Source organism: Brachyistius frenatus, unplaced genomic scaffold, assembly GCF_029030835.1.
Source record: "Brachyistius frenatus isolate BFR_SWC_R1_liver_20210118 unplaced genomic scaffold, ASM2903083v1 Contig_3, whole genome shotgun sequence".
Classification (NCBI taxonomy): Eukaryota; Metazoa; Chordata; class Actinopteri; family Embiotocidae; genus Brachyistius; species Brachyistius frenatus.
The window spans coordinates 6,532,558-6,556,500 of record NW_027210602.1 but is presented as its reverse complement, the minus strand read 5'-3'; the positions used below and the strand labels follow the sequence as shown (position 1 = coordinate 6,556,500).

At 39.1% G+C, this 23,943-nt stretch overlaps 1 protein-coding gene across 3 annotated transcripts in view; it reads right to left on the bottom strand.

Moving 5' to 3' along the window:
• cntfr (ciliary neurotrophic factor receptor) overlaps window positions 1-23,943 on the bottom strand; it is a 231,180-nt gene that overhangs the window by 76,047 nt on the left and 131,190 nt on the right. The window lies entirely within an intron of this gene.

Below are 23,943 nucleotides of genomic sequence, written 5' to 3'. Positions count from 1 at the left end.
CCTTTCTGGCTCTCTTTGTCTGCAAACTGTTGCTTTTTTTGTGTGGAGATGATTAAATACGTTTGCTGTGTTGTCCACAATTGCTGTAACAGTACCTTCTTCTTACACTGCTCAGCATGATTTTCTGCACTTATGACCTTTATATTAAAGGTCCCATACAGTATTAATTCAGATTTCCACTTATTGTTTGATTATAAATCAGGTCAAGGTGAGAAAATATTGTAAAACTGTCAAAGCACTCAATTCACGCAAAAAATGAAAAGAGCATATGTTCAGCAACTGTACAATTTCGACTTCCTTAACTTCCATAACTCGTATGTCCGCACTCATAAAATCACATGGAAAACACAGAGCAGTTATTCTGTCATTGTGCTAACAGGCCACAAGACCTGTGGTTGGCCAGGACGTGTCACTCAGAAAACAATCAGCCAATCAGAAGAGAGGTTCACTTATATCAATGTGTCTTAAATACAGAGACACAAAACAGCCTGTTCTTGGTTTAGCTCCAGAGAGAAGCTTAAGAGAAGAGATTTAAAACTGTATTGAGATGATTTCTGGCATTTAAAACCACTAAAATGTCTTCTTATGGAAATCAAGACACAAGGAAAGTGTCATATATGGGACCTTTAATGTGTCCACACCAGTGATGTTATTCTTTGGAGCTTACTCTTTCACAGCATCAGTGTTGTCTCTGCTTTCAGTCATGCTTGTTACTGCATTTCATTGTGGAGATTTAAAGATTTTAATAAAGCATAAAGTGATAGAATATCACAGGAACAAATACACTGGCTGTATCATGAATCATACGACGTTGTAGGCCTCTATAATTGGTCAGCAGAGTGGTTGCTGGTGTGTGGCCAGACCAAAGGCAGTACCCATATCATTAGCTGTGCAGACATTTGAACATATCCCATCTCTAAACAGTCAACAACACTGAGGCAAAAAACTTCAGCCTTAGACGTGACCCAAAAACTAAAAAGCACATCATCCATGCTGCCATCAGAATAACTAGCGAGTGTGTATGTGTGTGTGTGTGTGTGTGTGTGTGTGTGTGTGTGTGTGTGTGTGTGTGTGTGTGTGTGTGTGTGTGTGTGTGTGTGTGTGTGTGTGTGTGTGTGTGTGTGTGTGTGTGTGTGCGAGCACATCACATAACCACTGTGTGAAGGGAAAATGACTGGTTTTGATACTGCCAGGGGAAATTCCACGGTCAGATTATATACAGATCAATTTTCATGTGGGTTTAGACGTTGCTATGCGTTTATCATTGCTTGTGCTTAAGTATGCACACAACCACATGTACAACACCCCGGATATCAACACAGACACACACACACATACACACAGAACAAATTAAATGGATTAGTTTACCATGACAGTCATTGTTTCAATTTGTGTGTGTGTGTGTGTGTGTGTGTGTGTGTGTGTGTGTGTGTGTGTGTGTGTGTGTGTGTGTGTGTGTGTGTGTGTGTGTGTGTGTGTGTGTGTGTGTGTGTGTGTGTGTGTGTGCCATTGAAAACAGTTATCTGTTTGACCTCCATTTCTGAAGAAAATCAATAAGCTAAAAAAGCATGAAAATCACAGACACACTTTTATTGCTATGGCTTATTGACAATCACATAGTATATGTTTACATGGTTCATAATGAACAGAACATTCACATCTTTGGAATAAACTCTCTGAGTTCAAATCAACTCTTTTTGCTTGTACATGTGAGACCATCAAATACACACTCAAGCAGAGTGAAAGTAACTCTTTTCTTGGAGTTGATTTTTAACACTTTTCAGGAGTTGAACCTGAATTATTTGGGAGTTAAAACTCGACTCCCATGAAAAGCAAATTTTACTTTAACCTTGAGTTGTTTGAATGTGAAACTCCACAGTGTTAACAGTCAACACTTAAAAGTGTGTATTGTTTGACATTCATAGAGTTAAAATGGCATTACACTGTAAAGGTTTTAGGTAAGACTGGCAAGATAACAACATATTCATTACAAATTTATATTTAACAATTATATTCATTGTGATTATATTCAGTGTGCAACAATTAATGCTGCATGCAAACTTTGTGTCACAAGTAGCAAACTAACCGATGTACTAAATTGACTGTGATTGGTATGTATGTTATGTTACTACCTTGTACACTTATGGTTTTCAATGATAGCCCCATTTTATTAATCATTATGTCTTCATTGAAATATTAATAAACAGCATGTTTGAACAAAACTACATATAATTTCTGCCCATCACAGATTTTATTTGGTTGCTTTATTCTCAAAAGTTATGAAGAAATAGCTTTCTGGGAAATGCTAATACGGCAACAAAACTGTGCAGTCAACACCAAGAGTGGTGTTGAATCGTGCTCCTCAACACTCAGCGAATGAACACCAGAATATTACCCACCAGAGAGTAACACTGAGCACAAGCTGTAGTCTAACTTAAAAAATAAACTCCCAAAATCAATCTCTGTTTAACTCCAGGATATTTCACTCCAGAAATGTGCTGTGTGGACATAGGAGAAAGTGTGTAAGATTTTAACTACAAGCAGTGATGAATTAATTTGAGTTAGCAGTAAACTGCTTTATATTTTGCGTTGGTAATTTCTGCACTTAGCTTATGCTAATACGAGATGATTTACAGTGAGGCCAAGAAGGAAAATGTTTTTCCTTTGAAGACTACAGCAAGGTGAGATGCAGTGGGGAATGGATAGTAGGAAGGCTGAATGTGAAGTGATTCTTCAAGAGCTGCATTTTCAATTCAAGAGTGTAGACAGGCAGCGACTATCAACCTGACTGGAGCAGGAGGGCCGTTACCCCACTGGAGACCACAGGCAGGTAAGAGGTGGAGCACCGGCGCAATCGCTACAAGGAAGTTGAGACACGTGTACACGGGCTGCATAGCAGAGCTTTGATGCACTACACTGGTGCTACTTAAAAAGCTTCGACACCTCAACTGTAGCTTTTAATGTGATACAAGAGAGCAAACTGCCACCAATGGAGGAAGAGAAGGTTGGGCAAGGTGGGATGCAATCATGAATCCTGCCAGTTTGTCCCATTGGCCAATTATGGTAGCAAAATGTCCCATTGGGGGGGGGTTCTTTAAACAGACAGTTATGAATGATGTAAATGTGAAACCGTTGATAGAAACCTTTATCATCTAGGGCGCCAATGCTTTTGTGTTCTGGGCTGTACAATGAGGATGCAAAACAGGGAAGGGTATACCTGAGCAACCTTTGAGCATTAGTTGTTGCATTTGTCGGAAGATACTATCCAATTACCAAAATAGACCCATTGAAGAGTTGACATGAGTATGATGAATGAAGCTCAGAAAAAGTTATTTCTGACTAACACTTGCTTTCCACAAAGGTTCTAGGTTACCAAATGCACGTTCTACATTCCCCAAACTACCCCAACAAGACGCAGGGTATCTAGATTCAACCACATTACCACTAAAATCAGTGGATCAGCCAGCATACAGCTGCTTTTCCAATCATAATGCCTTGTCTTAGCCTAAACTACTTCTGAAGAGAACTACAACCAGACTGAACAATTGCTATGCTGGCACAAAGTCTTAATAGCCATTAAGTAAAAGATCAAAGGAAACATGACAACCCTGATGCCTTAAGTCTACGATACCAAATAAATTATGTTCCACTTATGACGAGGCCATTAATCCCAGTTTAATAGCTAGCTGTGCATTTAAATTCAGCCTGTAATACCTTCTACCTGTACAACAACAGAAGGATAAGGAATGTTCTATGAAAGTGTGATTCTCACGTGTCTCAAAAGCTGTGCACATTGCCCTTGACATTGCTCCAGCCCGCATTATGACTTGTGTAACAGGCAACTGTCCAGCTTCTTATATCCAAAGGATATCTGCAGATATGAAAAATTGTTGTCATGTAGAAGCCTCAAATGAATAATTCATTTTTTATTTTATTTTTTCAGACTGCAAAGGACAGAAGACGCCGTCTCCCATGAAATGTATCCTGAGCCTGGAAACAAGTTAGACCACAGATTAAATTCTGTAACGACAGTAGCGGGCAGATCTAATAACCTTTTCTAAAAGGGTATTTGATGGTAGAGGTGTTTGATGTTAGACCCTCATTAACCTGGAGGTCACAGGATCAAGGCAATAAGGACAAAGTAGGGCTTTTCTACACACGGCAACATGTAATTTAACACTGTCAAAGTGATGAAAGACAGGTTTATTTTTTATGTCCACCACAGAAAAAAAGATTATCTCATAAATGTAATGCATTTTTTTTTAAATATGTAACTACCCAAAGAAATGTGAAATACTTACAATCTACCAACAGCTACATTAAAGTGAGGCTAAAATTGATTGTTAACTATTACAAAATATGTTTTCATTGACTTGTGTGTTTATGTTATGTATTCACCAATGAGCACATAATAAAATAAAGTAGACACACCGTGTTCTCAAAACAGCTTGGTGAATATCGGAGACACAATTGTCTTCAAAGACAGATTAAATTTCAAAGCCAAATATTAAGTTAGATCTTTTCATTGAGTTTCAAATGAACGACAACCATAATTTGCTTTGATATCGTAACTGTTGGAGGAGGATGCAGAAACACACTGATGCGTGAGAGGGTTATTTTGGGTGGAGTGGTTTGTCGACAGGTGCCTACGTATGTCTAAAACATGCTTTCTACCTTTTTTGAAGTGTGTGTTATTTGTGTCCATGCATCTTACATACTGCGTCCATTCTCCGTTATGTGAGTACTGTAAGAGTCAGTGAGTGTATTTCTCCCTGGGAGTGTTATGTATCTAATTGCTGTATGCTTTAATAATTTACACTCCCTACTCTCTGATGCCCATCATTAAGAAATGAAGAAATTACCCCCAGCCGCATTTGTGGGTGCACTCAAGTGTGTGTGTGTGTGTGTGTGTGTGTGTGTGTGTGTGTGTGTGTGTGTGTGTGTGTGTGTGTGTGTGTGTGTGTGTGTGTGTGTGTGTGCGCGTATGTTTTGTGCACATATGATTGTGTGCGTGTCTGTTTTGTTGCGCTCATATTGTCCTTGAGAAAGCATCTGAGCGTGTGCGTATTGTTGGGCAAATGTGCACACGCAGTGTATTTGTGTATGTCTGAGCGTATCACTGCACGTCTCTGTCTGTGCACATGAGTGTGTCTGTGTGCATGCATGCATGGCTCTGGTGTGTGTGTGTTCGCTGAAGCTCTTCCGACCATTACGGTAAGTGTACATTATTCATTGTGGCCTGCCAAGATCATTATCAACAGAGAGCAGAGATGGACAGGAGGAAATGGAAGGCTGGCTGGAGGAGCAACTAGAGCCCGTTTTGCCCTGTTAGATAAAAGTCACAGCACTTCACCTTTTGTCACTGGAGATGGTGACCATACTGTACTTTATCTGATTTATTGAACATAAATGCTCTGAATTCTCCCCTTAAACAGCTTGGATGTAATGGCCATCCTCAATGGTGGACTATTTGCAGTCGTTGCATCCTAATGGGCGTAGACACTCTGAAACTAGTGGAGCAGCCTTCACAGGAGAAAGTCAGGAGAGAACACCATGTTGGCAAATGACAATTTCCTCAATGTTCGCTTGCATTGCTACAACTGTTTGCATTGCTTCATGTAGCTCTACCACCAGCACCAGTGATGGAACCACACTTAGAAACTTCAAAACCATCACAGTTAGCTACTCCCACTGGTCGCGGGTTGGTCCGCCCTTCAAAGAGAATAATGAAGCCATGGGCAATAGTCTTATGACATAATACATACACACTTTACTGTGCTTGAAGTCACGTACCAATTATCAAAACCCTTGGCTCACTCTGTTCACATTACTCTGATAATCAGCCTGACATATCTGTTATTTGTTGTAAAATGTATGACCTTGACTACAATGCAATGTAAATTAAATGTATGCACAGAGCCATAACGAGTTAGGCTAATGGAGACCAAACTATTTCCATCTGTTTACACTATTTATTCTATATTCTATTTCATCCCATTCTTGCCATTGAATGAAAACAGAATGTAACTTCATTCTTCTGTATTACTACAGTTCAAATACATTTAACTGACATGCATACATGAAAATAACCAGCAGAGTCAGTGTTACTACAATGTTTTTCTGTCAATAGGAATATGCAGATGATCCCAGTCAGCTGTATTTACAATAAATCACAGACAGACACTCAGAGCCCCTGTTGTCCAAAACCTGTGCATCTAATATCATCTGTGCCCCAGGGTGTGTTAAGTCAAACAGAATGTAAAATTGTCTTTCACACTAAATAGGCTGCAGGCTCCGTAAAACCACACAAGCTTTTTGCCAATTCATTTTTTATTTCAAGGCACTGCTATGTAGCCTTGAATCATGCTGTAGTAATGACTGCAATGTTATTATTAATTCTGTCTTCATTTCCCAAAAGCATTTTTCACATTGTCCACTATCTCTCTTTTCATTGTAAGTCAGTCCTAGAAAATACCATAGGGGAAATCTGCCTGAAGCAAAAGTGAATTAGGTTAATTATTTCTTAATGAGCTTTGGATAGATAATACAAGAGGACTGCAGAGGCGAGGCTGTCTTTTTTTTTTTTTTTTTAATTTAATGCTTCAGCTAAGAAAATACATACACTGTGATTGTGAGTATAAGACAGGAAATGAGCAGAGGGGATAGTTTAAATATGTTGTATGTAAGATAAAGGAGTCAGAGAAAATCCATGCCACGTCTTAAGAGCCTTTGGCCAATAAATCCAATTTGTATTTCAAATCTAATGCTGAATGTCTACGTTGCAATTTGCTGATGACCCAAAGTGAATTTGTATTATTACACAGGGTAAACATCTGCTGCCTTTATGACACTGGTTGTCAAAGAAACAAGTCAGGCATGAACATACTGAGTAAGGGCACGTTCGCTATTAACAACAACCTGTTAGCGTGGACATTCAATCCAGTCATGGACAAACAGATAAAAAAAAATGTTGGGGGGGGGGGGTGTGAATCCATTTTGTATCATCTGGCAGTAGGAAGCATGTATAAAACAAACTGTCATAAACAGAATAAAGCTGTATATTTTGAAATACTGTATTATATTTTTCTGGTCAGATGCAACTGTCAAAGATAAATACCAGATATACGGAGGCAAATTGGGTAAAATTGACAGAAAGAACACTGAGGCCTCTGTAAGAGAGAGACAGAAAATCTCGGAATAAAAGAAAAGAGGGAGAAGAAACAAGGGTGAGTGGGGACAACAGGCAGAAAGCAGAGTGAGCCTGAAAGAGAAATGAGAAAGTGGGCTGAGTGTTGAGATGCAGGCAGACTCACTAGTCTGTGGTATTGCTTTGATGATTTCATCTCTCTCTGATTAGCACGCAATAACGTTCCCCTCCAGAGATGCTGAAAGACATCTGGAATGATTTCTTTTCTCTTCTGAGTTTTCTGATACAGTTAATCTCGCTTTCTCACACACCTACAGACGAATGCGGACAGGCGGACGGACGCACACACAAACACACACCTGTTAGGTCAAAGAAGAAAACTGCTCTTCACATGAGTATTTAATGTTTTCTTTCTCTATTAGTGATATGTTGAAGGTACAGTTACCGCTGTGGATTTGCAGGTGAACTGTTTCATGAGTGAGTCTCTTTTCTTATTCTGAACATTTATAAAATGGAGGTTACGTACCACGTGTCAACTGTCACATGCTGTACAAATGCATCAGTCAGAGTGGTGAATATCTTCAGCTCAATATGGCAAGATCACATCAAACGAGAAGGCATTTAGAGCACATGCAGTACCTTTGCCAAGCGCTATGATGTGATTTTGTTTTAAATCAATATTTTGATACATATTTGAATCAAAGTAAACAATATGATGGGGAATCATGCTGATTTTCAATTCATCCCAATTTCTTAATATAATGGCAATTTCTGTCAAACAGACCTCCTTTCACAAGAATGTCATGACCCAATTTTGAATACAAGAAAATAGCAGGTAAAAAGCCTGTTTAATTCCCTGACAGAAAAAAAACCCCACGAGTTTCACATGTTTTCCACATGGGACATATGATAGCATGGGGAAAATATGTGGAGAAGTTTTCACATGGGAATCTGCACATGGGTTTGACACATTACACGATGAAAATGTTCCAAAACTACGTTCCACATGTACAAAATACTTGTTTTACATGTGGGAGTGGTCACGTGATCACATTATTTTTGTACACGTTCAATTCAGTGTTTTTTTCTGTTAGGGTCGACTACTACAAAAGCAAGATAGACATATCTTGATTTCCTTTCCACAAGAAACCATTTATGTGTGTGATTTGTTTTCTCCTGAACCTTCAGTGTAAACAATCAGCTCATCATTCTAACAGCAAATCAAAGACTACTTTTATACCTTTCATTAGTGACAACAAAGAAAAAGACATTTCATGAATACTGTGATACAATGTATCACTGAGCATGCTTCATCATACATCAGTAAGCACTGATTCTTTGACTTGTAAAACTAATGTTTGAAGGCCATTTACATCAAAAGCTTATTATCCATCATTTACTTCTGAATATTCACAATGTGATTAAGGAAGTGCAGCTATGTTGTGATGTCATTCACTCTTTGGTTGTGTTCAATTTGAACTTTTTCTGTTTGAATCTGTTTAAAAAAAATAAAGGACTGTCTTTTCAGAAGTCTAATCGAAACAGAAGACTCACTCAGACCTTATAGTATAGTATAGTATAATCACAATGAATTAAACTATTTCAAGGCTAACTGAATGCTTTTCTCAGTCAAAGACAAACAAATAAATAAATAAAATGGGTTGCAGGTCCTGGAGGGTTGAATCAGTGAGCGCTACAGAGATTTCACCCCATGGCAGTATGCTTTTTGATCAGGATTCTGATTTGCCCCCCCCCCCCCCCCCCAAAAAAAAATACTTGAAAGCCGATGAGGCAAATTTAGGCGAGATGAGATAAACAGGTGTGCTACATAACGTGAAGAAAAAAAAAAAAAAACATCAAGAGGCTGAATGACATCGGCTGCTGATGCATGGAAATAAAAAAAGAGATTAAAGTTGAAAGAGAAAGAAACAGCAGACACACACACACACACACACACACACACACACACACACACACACACACACACACACACACACACACACACACACACACACACACACACACACAGCTCGGTCGATGCATCAGCTGTACAATAGATAATTAGAATGAGTGTTTACGTGTACTTATTCACGTGTGTCGGGTGACTGTTTAAAGTAAAGCCTGCATAAATAACTGAGCTTTCATTGGTCACACACACACACACACACACACACACACACACACACACACACACACACACACACACACACACACACACACACACACACACACGCACACGCACACACACACACACACACACACACACACGCACACGCACACACACACACACACGCACACACACAGCACCAATACAGCCCACATTCTTGTCTGGCCAAGACCAACATCGCTGTGTTTTTGCACAATAAGAGTGGCTCATTTGACACAGGAGCCGTGTTTGTGTGAGACTCCTTTCATCTACCCACTGCAACAAGCCTGTGTCTGCATGTGTGCGTGAGCATATATGTGGTGGTGTGTTTGTGTGTCTCAGTGTCCAGAAGGCAGTGTTTGTTTATCCTAAACACAGTTGGAGAATCTACTTCCCATATCCCTTTCTGTAAAGCTCTAAGCTCTGGAACTTTTTATGAAATATTTGAGGTAGCTGTATTCTTATAGATACCGAAACAGCCTGCTTGAAAAAAATAAATAATGATTTCACCCGTGCTGTTGTGTTCTGTGAGTATATCTGTCGTTTGGGATCATCCCATTTAGCCACAGTCCAGGATCACAGCTGCCTGGTCCCCAGAGAGTGAAACAACAAGCTGGAGTAAATGAGACTTCTTCAAGAGGACGGTGCTGAAGCTATGTCCTTGTATTTGGGTACCGCAACTGTTTCTGTAACTGCTCCAGGTGTTACTGATAGAACTGCTGTTGTTACTTTAAAGTAATCCAATGAATAGCACTTCACATTGTAAAGTCAATAATTGTAGTCTTTATTCAAATATATTGTTAGTTCTACTCTAAAAAGTTTCTAATTGTTGTAAATTTACAAATATCCCATCCTCATGCTTTCCTATTTACTACCTTGTACCTTAACCATTTGTCACCGGATACGCCAAAACATCCGACTTCAGAGAAAAGACTGCCATAAACTTATCACACATTGTAACCATGATGATTAAAGGTAAGGAGGTAGTTATTTTATGAAACATTAAACTTAAATTTGAACCAAAATCCCAATCTTTCCCTGAACCTAACTGTATAGTTTTGTGTGCCTGAACAGGACCAAACTTTTACCGCTGCATCACGTTAGAAATTTTGTATATATTTTTAAAAGCTTATTTGTAAGTCTTTAGAGGGAAACAACAAATGAGGGGCATCAGATCAAAATATACTTCTAGATGGTTGTGGATGGAACACATAAATAATATTGTTTTGCTTTTAACTTGAAGGTCTTGTTGTTATGAAACTACTATGAAGGTATTACTACTACTACTTGCACGACATTTAGTGCAACTTCTTCCCATTTCATCACCATTGTGACAATTATTACCGGATCCACAGATTCTGATAACACTATTTTAATTCATGTGCAAAGTATAAATACTGAGTATGCACTGTATGAGTATGTACAGCGGGTGCAAAATCCTCAATCCCGTCCAGCGCAATGCCATCCAGCAGCACTACAATCATAATGGTAGATTGTGTAAAACACATTTCTAAAAATATGCTGCATGAATACACCCAACTATACAGAAAATTTAAATAAATAATGACAACATTCAAATGATAGGCTTCACAAGATTCAGATGTGTGGCAGGGCTGTTGCTAAGTAAAGCGTGACCATTATGTCGTCTGTGTTCTGCTTGCTTTCTTGCACACTGAACTACACAATCACACCATTTATTCAGCGTGTGTTCTCATAACATACAGTTGTAATACTATTTTAGTTATTTTGCTGACAATATTTAGTTGATCCAGGGCAACTGAAATCATTGCTGGGTTCTCTATTTTGCCATTAGCCATTTTAACTCAACACAAACATTTCCACCGATGCAATATTAGCTGTTTCTTGGATTCAAAATTCCTACACAGGCAAGTGCAGCAGGCTTGATTCCTGAAGCACACGTTGAAGGGCCAGCAGTCTGCCTGTATATATTATCATCAGTTTAATAAGCCAGTGAATGACTGAGAAACAATCTTCTTGTGAAACGCAGATTAGTTTGTTACAATACAAATGGACCGAACAGACTAAATGGAGAAGTCACTTTTGTCCTGAAGCATGAAATTATGTTAGGGTATAGTCCATTACACGCACATATAAGGATATACGGGGGGAAAGAAAATATACATATACATGTAGTGGACGTGCATGTGCTTGAGATGCATGAATACGCATGTTGAATTCTACATGTACACCCATATATGCACACATTTTGTTCATGAATACAGTCATATCCTTCCCTGCTGTCTCGTTTGCTTTCAATACATTATTTGAATCCACATACGCACACACTTCTCTTTGTAGCACACACACACACGCACGCACACACACACACACACACACACACACACACACACACACACACACACACACACACACACACACACACACACACACACACACACACACACACACACACACAAGGTTTAGTACACAGATTTGCAGATACGAATCAACGGGAGCTTACCAATTTGCTTATTTTTCTATTTCAGACCTTTAATGGAGCAATGTCAATCTAAATAGTGTCGAGGAATAACTTTTGACATGTTCAGGAAAAAATGCACATGGACATGTATATCCTGTGTATATCCTTGTTAAACGGAAACCTCTCCGTATGAGTCTTGCAGTTCTCTTCATGCAAAACTTGCTAAAGGCTGTGGTGGAATATGAACCTTTATACTGAATCGGGGCTGTATATTTTTGATGAGTTGTCCCCGTCATGAAATGTCACATTGAATATCTATAAATAGTCTCATGTGGCAGGTCAGACATGGGTCACTGACGCTTCACCACTGAGCTTTTCACACCTTGTTTCTGATAGTACATTTGACATGCACCAATATGAAACCCTTAAAACACCCAATGTATTATTTTATCAACATTGTAATGGCAAATTTGATTGATTGTATGCATCATATTTTAGTTATATGCCACAAGTTTAGAATTGAATGCAACTGTTAACTATATAGAAAATTATATTTACACTTATGTATATTCCGTTTCATGGGATAAGAGCTTTGAACCCCAGGCTATTTTCAAGGTCATTTCACTACCTTCACTAATAAGGTCATATCTTGGTCATAATAGGGGCTTACCATTCATGGTATATCAGTTTTTTTCTAGGACACTCTAGGCTATAATTTGATATTACAAAGATATTTTGTATATTAGCCTTCATGTCGAGGAAAAACTAATTTTGTTATGTTTTTACATGTGTCTTGTCAGTAGAGATATCTTTTTTATAGTTGTGTAGAGGAGATTGTCTACAATCTGGTAAAATCTGAACTGTTTGTGTGACACTGTATGATTTAGCAATCTGAAAATAAATATTTGCTTAGTGGCTGATGGAAATTTAACATCATGAATAACTCCTTTATCCTTATTTTCATAGGATATGTGTTACATCTCTGATGAATACTCGCTGCGCTATTCAACTGAGAAGAGGAGTGAATTTGAACAGACTTCGCATTCAAATGAATCTTAGGGTTAAATAATGAATATTATGTTTTAAGGGATAAGAACTCTGTTCAAACAGCAGCACGTTAATATAATGAATATATAAGTTACAGGATGATATGTTAATTTAATAACCATAAAAAATATATTTGTATTATGTTGCCATGTCTGCTGTCACAGAGAGCAACCCAGATGAAAGTGTTTTTTTAAGACTATGGATTGGATGACATTCTGCTCTTTGGCCATTTCTATGATAAAAGGTGAAATCTTTTTTCTTTTTATTTACAGTACACCGAGTTACCATTCATTTTGTGTGCACTCATGTGACAACCTGTCCTCAAAAGACAGAAAGCTGAGGAAAAGCTTTGTAAACACTGAGAAGTTTCTGTGTGTGTGTGTGGGTTGACGAAAAGCTTTTGCCGAGTTTGCGGACGCATTAAACTGACTGGATGTGACATGTCTGGCGGGGAGGGTCAGCGGGAGTGGACACTTTTACCTCTCAAAACATTTGACATTAGAATCTCCTCGCGGCCACATGCACACAGGAATGGCCGATGAGCATGTTTTCATGGATATTTCACCACCCTTCAGTTGCTTGACGTCAATGGAGCAAACAGCTCAACCTCACGGCTGGACGCTGAGCCAGGGGGAATAGTTTCTGGTCAAAGTCTCTCTTTCCCTCCGTCTCTCACACACTCGCACACAACACACAATGCACACACGCACGCACAGTCATAGAAGGACCGAGACAGCCCAGACGTTTCTATTTCTATGTGGACACTGATCAAGAGGGGACAGGCCTTCACCTTCTTAGCACACATATGAAACCTAATATGACGCAAAAGCAAAAACACCTACGTACAACCCACAAATACACACACATCCACAAACGCGCACAAAGCACAGCGCATTTGTGTTTTTAACTGTATGTCAACTGTAGGGAAGCGAAGCAAACAGAGAAGACAACATAATAATACAGTGCATCAGTCGGTTTATTCCACTATCTCTGGATGGGTAATTAGAGTGCGAGAGGAGAGAGACAGGCATAGGGTGGTGAATCGCTTAAGTTGCATTTAATCTTTTTGGGCAAAATTTGAACAATTTTTTTTTTTTTTTTTTTTTTTTTTTAAGATAACCAAAAATGTCTGTACCTTCACACACTTTTAAACCTGTTGTTGTAATCATTAGTAATCCCTGGAAAATTAAGGGTGTGAAAACGTGACAAGACAGTAAGACGAGGATGGGGAGAGAAGAGTAGAGGAATAATGTGGAGGGAGGATGCTGAAGGGTTACTGAAGGGACGAGTCAACTGTGCCAATTACCAGATATTCAACATGGCTTTGTTTTGTGCAGGCCAGTGGAGCACTGAAAATTGAACTGGCGCGAGGAGCAGCATTCGACGTGATGCTCCAGCTGCTCAAGCTTGAGACTCAGATGTGAGCCCTTCCCAGAATGCTCGAGGTTGACCAGGTCTCAACTTCAGTCTTGTCACACAAAACTACAGTGTCAGACAGACACTAGAAGCTGGACCCTGTGGAATTGATGTGCCAACCAACAACACTTGTGAACTTCTGTTCAAGAGTAAGCAGGGACATGTTTCTTCATACTGCTGTCCAGCTTTACTTCCACCAGATATTTGTATTTCATTTTATTTACTTTAGGTTAGTTGGTTTGTGTTACTGCTTAAAATCACAACCACTACCACATACTGCAATATATCACTGTTGTAGCCGGCCTTATTATCCCAGTTTAATAAACTTTAATTTCATCCTATATTATGTTATTTCCTTGTGTTCGATACCAATTATGACAACGAACGTGTTGCTTTATCAGGACTTATTTTGGCTTCAAATGATTAAACAATCACAGCTGCATTTGTTAAATAATAGAATTCAGATTTTTCTCACAGAGAAAGTGCAGCTCTGATTGTACATTTTCTCATCACTGCGTCTGCACTCTGTGCTAAATCCTCACAAAGATCCTGAAGCCTGCTTCCTGCCTGCACTATTTCCGGTGTTAGGCTCCCGCTCCTTAAAGTAAGCTCCTCTGTCTGTAACTGGTCTTTATTCACTTGGTCACAGCCCTCTGTTATTAACTACAGCTTCATAAAGTTTCAAATAGGTAGGGGCAGTGGAGACAGAATTTTAAGATATTGGGAGGAACAAGCAAGAAGTAGTCCATGACATTTTTTTTGCATGGATAAGAGTGATGGACTAGAGCAGGGGTGTCAAACTAATTTGAGTTAAGGGGCCACATACTGCCCACTTTGATCTCAAGTGGGCCAGACCAGTAAAATCGTAGCATAATAACGACAGTATTTCTCTATGTTTAAATCATTGGTGAAGGTTTTTGGATGATAAAGCCTATTTTAAGGTCTTTCTACAATAAACTAGAAACATAAAGACCAAAAACTCAGACATCAACCCACTGTTTATACGCCTGGGCTCTCCTCTGCAGATTCCCTCGCTTTGTGACGCGTTTGACGTGAAACGCGTCACAAAACAAGCAGCGAGCGCTGCTGCCTGTGGCAACGAGCGCTTCTTCCTCCGGAGCAGACGTCGCATTTACGCTGTTTTTGAAACAATTACTGGATCGATTAAAAAAATTACAAAACGTTTGTACTCATAAACCTCCATATTCTCATAGAAATGCAATTTATGTCTTTCTGTAATTTTCACACTTAGCAAAGTCATCCGGCGGGGCCAAGCTGGACCCCCTGGCGGGCCGTATGTTTGACACCCCTGGACTAGAGAGAGTAATGAGTAACGGGCAGAGTAATGAAGGGATGATGTGAAAAATGATGTAAAAAAAAAAAGAGAAAATATGAACACTACTCTGATGCATCAAGTGCAAAGATGCATCTAAAATTTAAAATAATGGCTGTAAAGCTGCTAATGTTTTTTTTGCCACACACTGTCTCTTTGAAAGAGCAGCATTTGAAAAAAAAAAGAAAAAGAAAAAAAGAAGGCAAAACAATCTGTCTTGCCAGATTACTCCCGATACCCAACATGTACAACGAAGCCAAAGCACCTGGTCTTTTTTTTTTCTTTCCCTCATGGCTTTCCATTGACTTCCTAAACCGGGCCCATTTCCCCATTTGTTATGGTTGTCTGCTACAATAAAGTGACGGGAGTTCCCGTTGTCCTGCAAGTGGAGCAAAAAATGGAGAGGGAAGAAATTTGCGAGATGGAGCAGAACAAAGGAGGACAAACTGTTACGGGGGGGGAGGAGAATGAGAAAGGGGACGATGATGGGAAGGATGGATGCTTAGATGCTGAACGTAACAACTGGGATGCTTTTGGAAAATGACAGGAAATAAATTAATGTTGAATTTCTTAACCTGCTCCAAACTGTAACTGAACAGAAATCCGGAGATCTCAGAGGTTTAAATCTCTAACCTAACCGCTAACCATTCATTGATTCCTCCAGTTTTCTGTCCAGAAGTCAGAGGTCAGCTACAGTCCAACTCCTCTGCAGCAGCAGAAAGTGATGGTCTCGCTCCAGAACACTTGGTGACACCGCAGACATTAATCAAATCGTCTAATTTCACATATTTCCGAAAATTCTGCCAAATGCATAACTCTGATGCAGTCTTATTTCTAATGCAGTGAACATACATTTTAGTTACTTGACTTCAAAATTATAATTTGACAAAGTTTTGGCAGACTGGGAAACCTTTTCTTGCTCACAGAAATGAAATCCGAGCGAGCAGCTAAGGTTGCCAAACTGGTGAATTAAATTCTAAAGCCGTGTAAATCCTCAATGCAGGTATTTTGTATCGATTGACAGAGTACTGGGACAAGCAAGGAGAGTAATTAAAATAAGAGCAGAGGGGTTCCGGTAGTGGCCTTGCATGTGGGGGCCAAACACTTCCTGGTTTAAACAGGAAGTCCCTGAGGAGCTCTATGGGTTCGCCCTCCTCCATAGCGATCTGTCTGCAAGGAGACAAGACAATTCCATTACCCAGCAATGTAGCACAGGTCCCCTGAGTGTGTGAGTATGTGTGTTTGTAGAAGGTAGGTGTGTGTGTGTGTGTGTGTGTGTGTGTGTGTGTGTGTGTGTGTGTGTGTGTGTGTGTGTGTGTGTGTGTGTGTGTGTGTGTGTGTGTGTGTGTGTGTGTGTGTGTGTGTGTGTGTGTGTGTGTGTGTGAGGGGGGGGGTGGTTACGCAGCAAAACAAGATGCCCAGGGAAAGGAAATAGACATCAATTGGTCTGTGTGTGTGTGTGTGTGTGTGTGTGTGTGTGTGTGTGTGTGTGTGTGTGTGTGTGTGTGTGTGTGTGTGTGTGTGTGTGTGTGTGTGTGTGTGTGTGTGTGGAATTAAGTTGCCTGAGGATAAGAGATGCACATGAATCCAACACGAGAACTGACTCCTGCTTCTACTCGCACTCGGCAGCTGAAGGCGATCAATCAGTGTGTGTGCAAGCTTTCATTGGCCACAGTTGAGGGTAACATTGGACCGAACCTGTGAATTAGGGATTGAATATCTCGATGTGAGTTTACATAACCTACTGACATATACACAAATTAATTTCACTGAGATTATATTCCTATGTTAGGAAAAGAATGAGGGCTACAGATGTGTAAGTTATAATTAAGACTTGGGGAGACGTCCAGAGAGTAAACATGTGTCACTGTCATATCTTCAGATGTCAGTTATCCTCTATTTTGAGTTTATGTGTATGCATTTTCAGTTGGCGTCTACTAATTAGTATCGGGTACAACAACAGTATTGTAAAATATTATATCCACTCAAATACTGTCCCACTGCCTGACCCCTAATATCGGTAATGCAGGCTGTCTCATTGGAGTGAGTAACACAGAAGTAAAACTGAAGTTAAGGTAAAGCAGAAAAAGAAAAGAAAGACTATTTTATTGCATTTCTGACCCTTCACAGTACCAACACAAACACCTTAACTGTTGCCAAAACCCAACTCCTATCCACAGCATTGGCAGCTAAGACTTGTCTTATCATTTGTAGAATTAAGAAAAAGTCTACACCGCAACGGTGTTTACATATTGTGATGATTGGAGAGCAGCTCAGACTGGATTTGTTTACAAGAATCAGTCGGTGCCAAACCTAGAACCCCCCCCCATCTCTTGTGTGATGATTTATGGTAAAATTCATTACGACGCAAACGCCGTTCTTGCTTACAAGATAAATGTTTTTCTTTAGTTTAGATGTTTAAAATATTGTCACTACAGTAAAGGGAGTGCTCTGATTAGAGCGCCCCAATTATCCCATCAATTATCTGTCAAGAATTTTGGGAAAAAAATAATACAGTGGTGCTTCTTGCCTTGTGTTAGCTGGCAGCGCTGAGTAACTGGCTGGCACACTGAGTAGCTCACTAATGGGCTAAAGATGCTAAAGATGGGAAGTGATCAGCGACAGGGCTTTTAGATACACACGGCCTGATTTTGGAGGGTCATCGCAATTTCACAGCTCTACACTAAATAACTGCATTTAAGGAGTGATGGCTACCATGGAGGAGGACGGCGCTCATTCAGTATCAGCCTCACGAGCCCTGTCAATCTTTTTTTTTTCATTTTTTCATGTCAGCCTTCATATCAAACGCTAATTGCAATCATTTAAGATTCATGAAATAAGCTATCTTCAAAGGAGAAAAAATGTCTGCACAGATGGGGTAGATCTATCTTTCTTTTTTTTTTTTTTATTGGGGTTACAGGAGTGTCAATCGTTGAAATGTACATGACACAGCCATCATTCACACCTAATGCATAACCAATGCACATATTCAAATAATAGAGTAGAGGCTTTTCTACTCCAGCTGATGTATTATACGTACCAATACGTAATCATACATTTTCAGATACAAATGAAACAATTACTTAAACAGCATCAAATATGGGAATTTTTAACAACTTTTGATTGTATTTACTTGTAAATTGACCATTTAATACTGCATACATACTTAAAACAACTGACATGTATTGCTTCTTGCAAACCAAAAGTTCAAAAGTGTCGGCAATAACCATCAATCAGACACTTTGTCTGGTTGCTCCAACTTAACTAAGTCCATCAACACATTGCCACAAAGAGTGATCATTCATCTAGTGCATAGACAAAGTCATGAATGCTATTGGACGTTAACTAGGCACCATATAAAACAACTCTGTCTGAGCACGTCAGTTAAACATATGAAAGAAAATGTTCCTCTTCGTGAACTATTATTCATTGCCATCTGTCCAATAATTTCACCATGGAAACAGTTAAGGAGAAATGACCTGACATCTGCTTGGGGGAAAGTGTAAATTGTAGGTTATGTCCGAACTCTGAGTTGCAACTAAGCTTTACTTGTTCGATTTACGTAAAGCTGGTGCACTCGTCTCTAGTTTGCCAAGTGGCTTATGTGTCTTGCAGGTGACTGTGTGACAGGTCACCGGGGTGACCGGCTGGATATATGACTGTCTGCAGTTGATGCTGTGTGTTCGCTGGGAGTCTGAATGACTGGGTGGCGCAGCCCTCAATTGCTCCCCTATGAATTGTGTCGCTGACAGCCATTGAAGATGGCAATAGACACAAGAACGGACAAAGCCAGAAAAAGGGAAAGACGGCAATAACTTCACTGTTGTGACAGTCAAGTAAAGGATGTTGTATTTGACCAAAGGGCTTTTGAGCTTTATGACCTCTTGCTTATTAAATTATAATGAACTTTTACTGGCTCTACTCTTTCATTTTATTTTTCATTTTGTCATTAGTCTGTCACTTTATGTCTCCAACGCTGAACATCACTTCTTTTTTTTTTTTTTTGTGGAAAAGATGTCATCGAGTACTCGGCTGCTGAAGTGTGCTGGTGTGTGTCTCTGTTTGCTTATTGATGAGATAGGCAACTTCTTTAAACACCATAGGGCAATAACATCTTGCCATGTGTGATTAATCATCAGATTAACAAATGTGCACGCAAACGCATAGACTTGTACTTGCCTCTACCAAGCCACATGTACGCACATTCCACTACACAATTTGACATCAATGCATACTGTTGCCTTTTTTTTTTTTTAATTTTTAAGTAATTGTAGCTTTGTATGTATCCAAAGTGACAAGGAGAATGTAAACATTCGACAACGATATACACTGGTGAAATAATGCAAAGAGGAAGAGAAACTGACATCACTCACGGCAATTTAAACAGAGGCAATGTACTTTAAAATGAAAATGCTAGTCAACACACACACAGACACAAAACTACAAAGCCAGGGCAGACGAATGGATCGGAAAAAGGATGGTTAAATAACAGTGCTGTAAAAGGTCCCTCCCCCAACCCATACACACACACACACACACACACACACACACACACACACACACACACACACACACACACACACACACACACACACACACACACACACACACACACAATATATATTATATCAAGGGGTGAAATGCTCTTTGTTGAAGTACTGCAGCACACCTGGGGGTGAAACACATGCAATGCAATAGTTTATAATGTATATTTCCATTGCTTTAATTTAATAACAGTATAACCCTGCTATATTCAGCGGTGGCTCTTGATCACTAATAATCCCTGTCTGATTTCAGTCACAACACATTCCTGCTAATGTTTCACAATACAAACTAAGAGATGAAGGGTTTCTGTATTCTGAAATACTAGAGGGCTTTTAATTTGAAATAGATACAGGAAGTGTTTTGTTTGTACGCATTATGCAGTAACTTTAACACGGCAAACGGAAGCGGATCAAAACCAGGCCTAAAGTTGACATCGGAAATCAATCAGTTCACCTAAAACGCCAATATGCCAATTATGACCACTTTATTTGTTTTAATTGGCTATTTTGCATGACATATGCTTTTGAGATGATTGGCTCTTCAAGCATCTAAAACATTAAAATTAATTTAACTTGGATCAAGAGAACTGAGTATTTTTTTTTTCTCATTTGGAGACAAAAAGTGGCAGAGAGTCAGTGTGATGCACTGCATCAGCACTACACTAATGATTATCTCTGTCCCTATATATATATCCATCAACCTATATATATATATATATATATACTTACATATATATATATATATATATGAAGATATTTATATCCATCCATCTATATCCATCCATCCATCCATCAAACAGCCTATAAGTAAACATATATACAATAAATACATTCAATAGATAAATTAATAAACAAAGAGAAAGTCAGATGAGACTAAGGAGAAATGTGATAGATAACAAAGTTTGAGGAAAAAGAGACAAAGTGAAGAAGAAAAATGGTAAAAAAAAAAAAAAAGGCACAGACAGATGGCTCTGTGCGATTCTCCTGATAACACTCCTATCTGTGTAAAACATAACAAGCCCCCAGTGTAAGTAATAAACACTGCATAAAATCAAACTATCATCATGATGGTAATCACAACAAGTGTAGCCTGTCAGGATGTCATTATCACTGTATCGGCACAACGCTTTAAAGTTCCGTAGGTTGACAGTTAACATAATGAAACATGGAGACAGAAAACAGAGAGGGAGAAACAAAGCGGACAAACAAAAGGGAAGAAGATAAAAAAAAAAGAGGGAGAACAGAACGGCGGTGATGATACACAATTAAGAACAAATGGATAAAAAAAAAAAAAAAGGATAGACAGGGAAGGAGTGAAAGAGAGAATCCGGAAGAACGATCTGAGTTTCTCTAGTTTGAAAGTCAATGTTGCCTCGGTGTGTCTTGAACGTGTCATAAAATAGCCAACTGTTATCAAGGCAATTACATTCAATGCCAGGGTAGACCTCGAAGGTATTGTTCTCACAAACATGCAATTGACCCCTAGTGAATGGTAACACAATGAAAGCTTGGTTCTCACACATACACACACACACACACACAGTTTGAAAACACCAAAGTGTCATTAGGATGCAGAAAAGTAGCACTGGTAAAAAGAAACACACGTGCACTAGCTCGCACACACCCATGCAGTATACATTCCTCTGAATCACTGTTTCTCACGATCTTAGACAGACTCACACATTCTGGCCTGTTTGCACATTACATCATTCACCCTGCTGACATAATCTACCATAACATAAAATTCTCATTAATTCAGTATTATTTCAGCATTCTGTAATTCATCATTGCCGATATGATTAACCAAACTGTCACACTCGCATATAGCCTCATTCATCAACCATTTGCAAAATAAACCAGTGTACTTCTCTGTCAGAGTGGCTTTCTTTGATTTAGACCTGAGGTGGACTCAATAATACAAGTGTCAGAAGAAAGAAAGCTGGTATGGGTTCATATTTTTCACTGCCACAGGAGTGATGAATCAAGGTTTTTCTTTGGCACTGCATCAAAATTTGTCACTTTTGCCACCATTTTGTAGTAGCCTGCCATGATTGATGCCGAAAAGATATCTAATTTCACCTGCTGGCCACCTCGCAGCTGCAGCGTGATTCCTGTGGAAATTTAATTTCAAATCTTGTCAATTCCTTATTCTACTATCAAACTGAAACTGAGGCGAGACTGATCACTTCCATGTGATGAAACGCTGGCCAGCAGAGATAAAACATCCCTTTTTATACGCTATATTAGGAAAACATGAAATCATTGTTGACTAGAAATAGTTTTTCTCAAATGTGTCATGTAAGAAGTGACAATCAGCCATCAGTCAGGAGGCATTACTTCAGTGACAGATGGATTCAAACAGCCACACTGAAAGAGTGAGGAGGAGGAGGAGGCTCAGGTTTGGATTAGAAGAGGCACATGTCACAAAATCTGAAGTATTAGTTGGTATAACATCAACATAATTGAGTGCTGTTTTGGGGAGTTTTTTCCCCGAGGACATCGACGTTGCTTACTTGACTGAATACATTGGAGTCCGTTCACACTTATTTGAGGATTAATTTGTAATGTAGTGCACAATAGAAATAACATACAATGTTACAGCGATCCATTTAAATCATGTATTAAATTAATACTACTGAAGAGAAAAGCTACAACTAAAGAGCAAATAAGGATTCCTCTCCCCAATTCTTTTGTTAATTTGGTTCTAACTGTGCAGTTAACAAGTTTGAATAAAGACTTTTTTTTTCCCCCTTTGAGTTAAATACCATTTTTAACAAAGGTGTTTCATTCCAATTATCCTCAGGGGTTCTTGTCATTTAAGAGCCCGTCCTATCTGAACGCCCTAATTATGCACAAGACCCAGAGTATAAAACCTTCCCCATCAGAATAATGGATCTCAAAGGAGGCCGACTCACAGGCCTGTGTGACACGCCATAACATTTACAGTCATTTAGCTTTTGTATGATTATTAAAATGCACAGCCATAACAGCCAAAAGACCAAATGTCATTTTAACAACTAATCATGAGAACGTGTCAGCTGGCAGCGGGTCCACTACAAGGCCTGCTCTCGTGGCAATTCAAGTTTTATAGCAGTGTTAACAATTTAAATAAAACAGCCCTTCAAATATCATAATTTACTATTAAAATTGTCATTTAGGTAAAGGGTTTCACTGCACCAGCTACAAAAATATGGGAAAGAAGTCACTTATCAATATACTAACAACAATTAATGTTAAACAGCATCCTGGACATTTGGTAGCCATATGCATGCAATTGAATTTTACACAGTTCCTGTGCATAAATCTATTCAGCTCTGCTATGGCAGTTATGGGAATTTTTTTTTTTTTTTTTTTTTTTTTTTTGAAGAGTGTTCCCCAGTCTTGCAACGTCACCAAAAAGCAGATTGCAGAGATATTTACTTCCACAAAGTGTAGCAGCCTGTCTTCTTCAAAACAAAGTCAGCTGCACAAAGTTGCATTCAACCACTTGCAAATCTGGACAATGACTTTCTAGAAACTGAAGACTTCAAAAGTGGATCTTTAGATGAGCACAATAATATTTTAGAACCACTTAGTGGAATTCAGTCAACAGCCATCTGTTGCAGCACCTAACAATAAGTTTGATGGTTCAAGTGCAAATAGAGTTACTAGAGTCCAACAAACCAAATGTGAAGCAAGTAGTATGTTTGTGTGGGATGATGTGGGACACATTACCAATCCTGCGAGGTAGTCTGAAAATGTTATGTCTATCTAACTTGGTTAAAGGTTAGGCCTTTAACATGTGTTGGACTGAACAAGTATATTCTAATGTTGTCTTATGTGTTGCTATCTTAATATCGACAATCTGCTGACAGTGTGGTAAACAGTCTG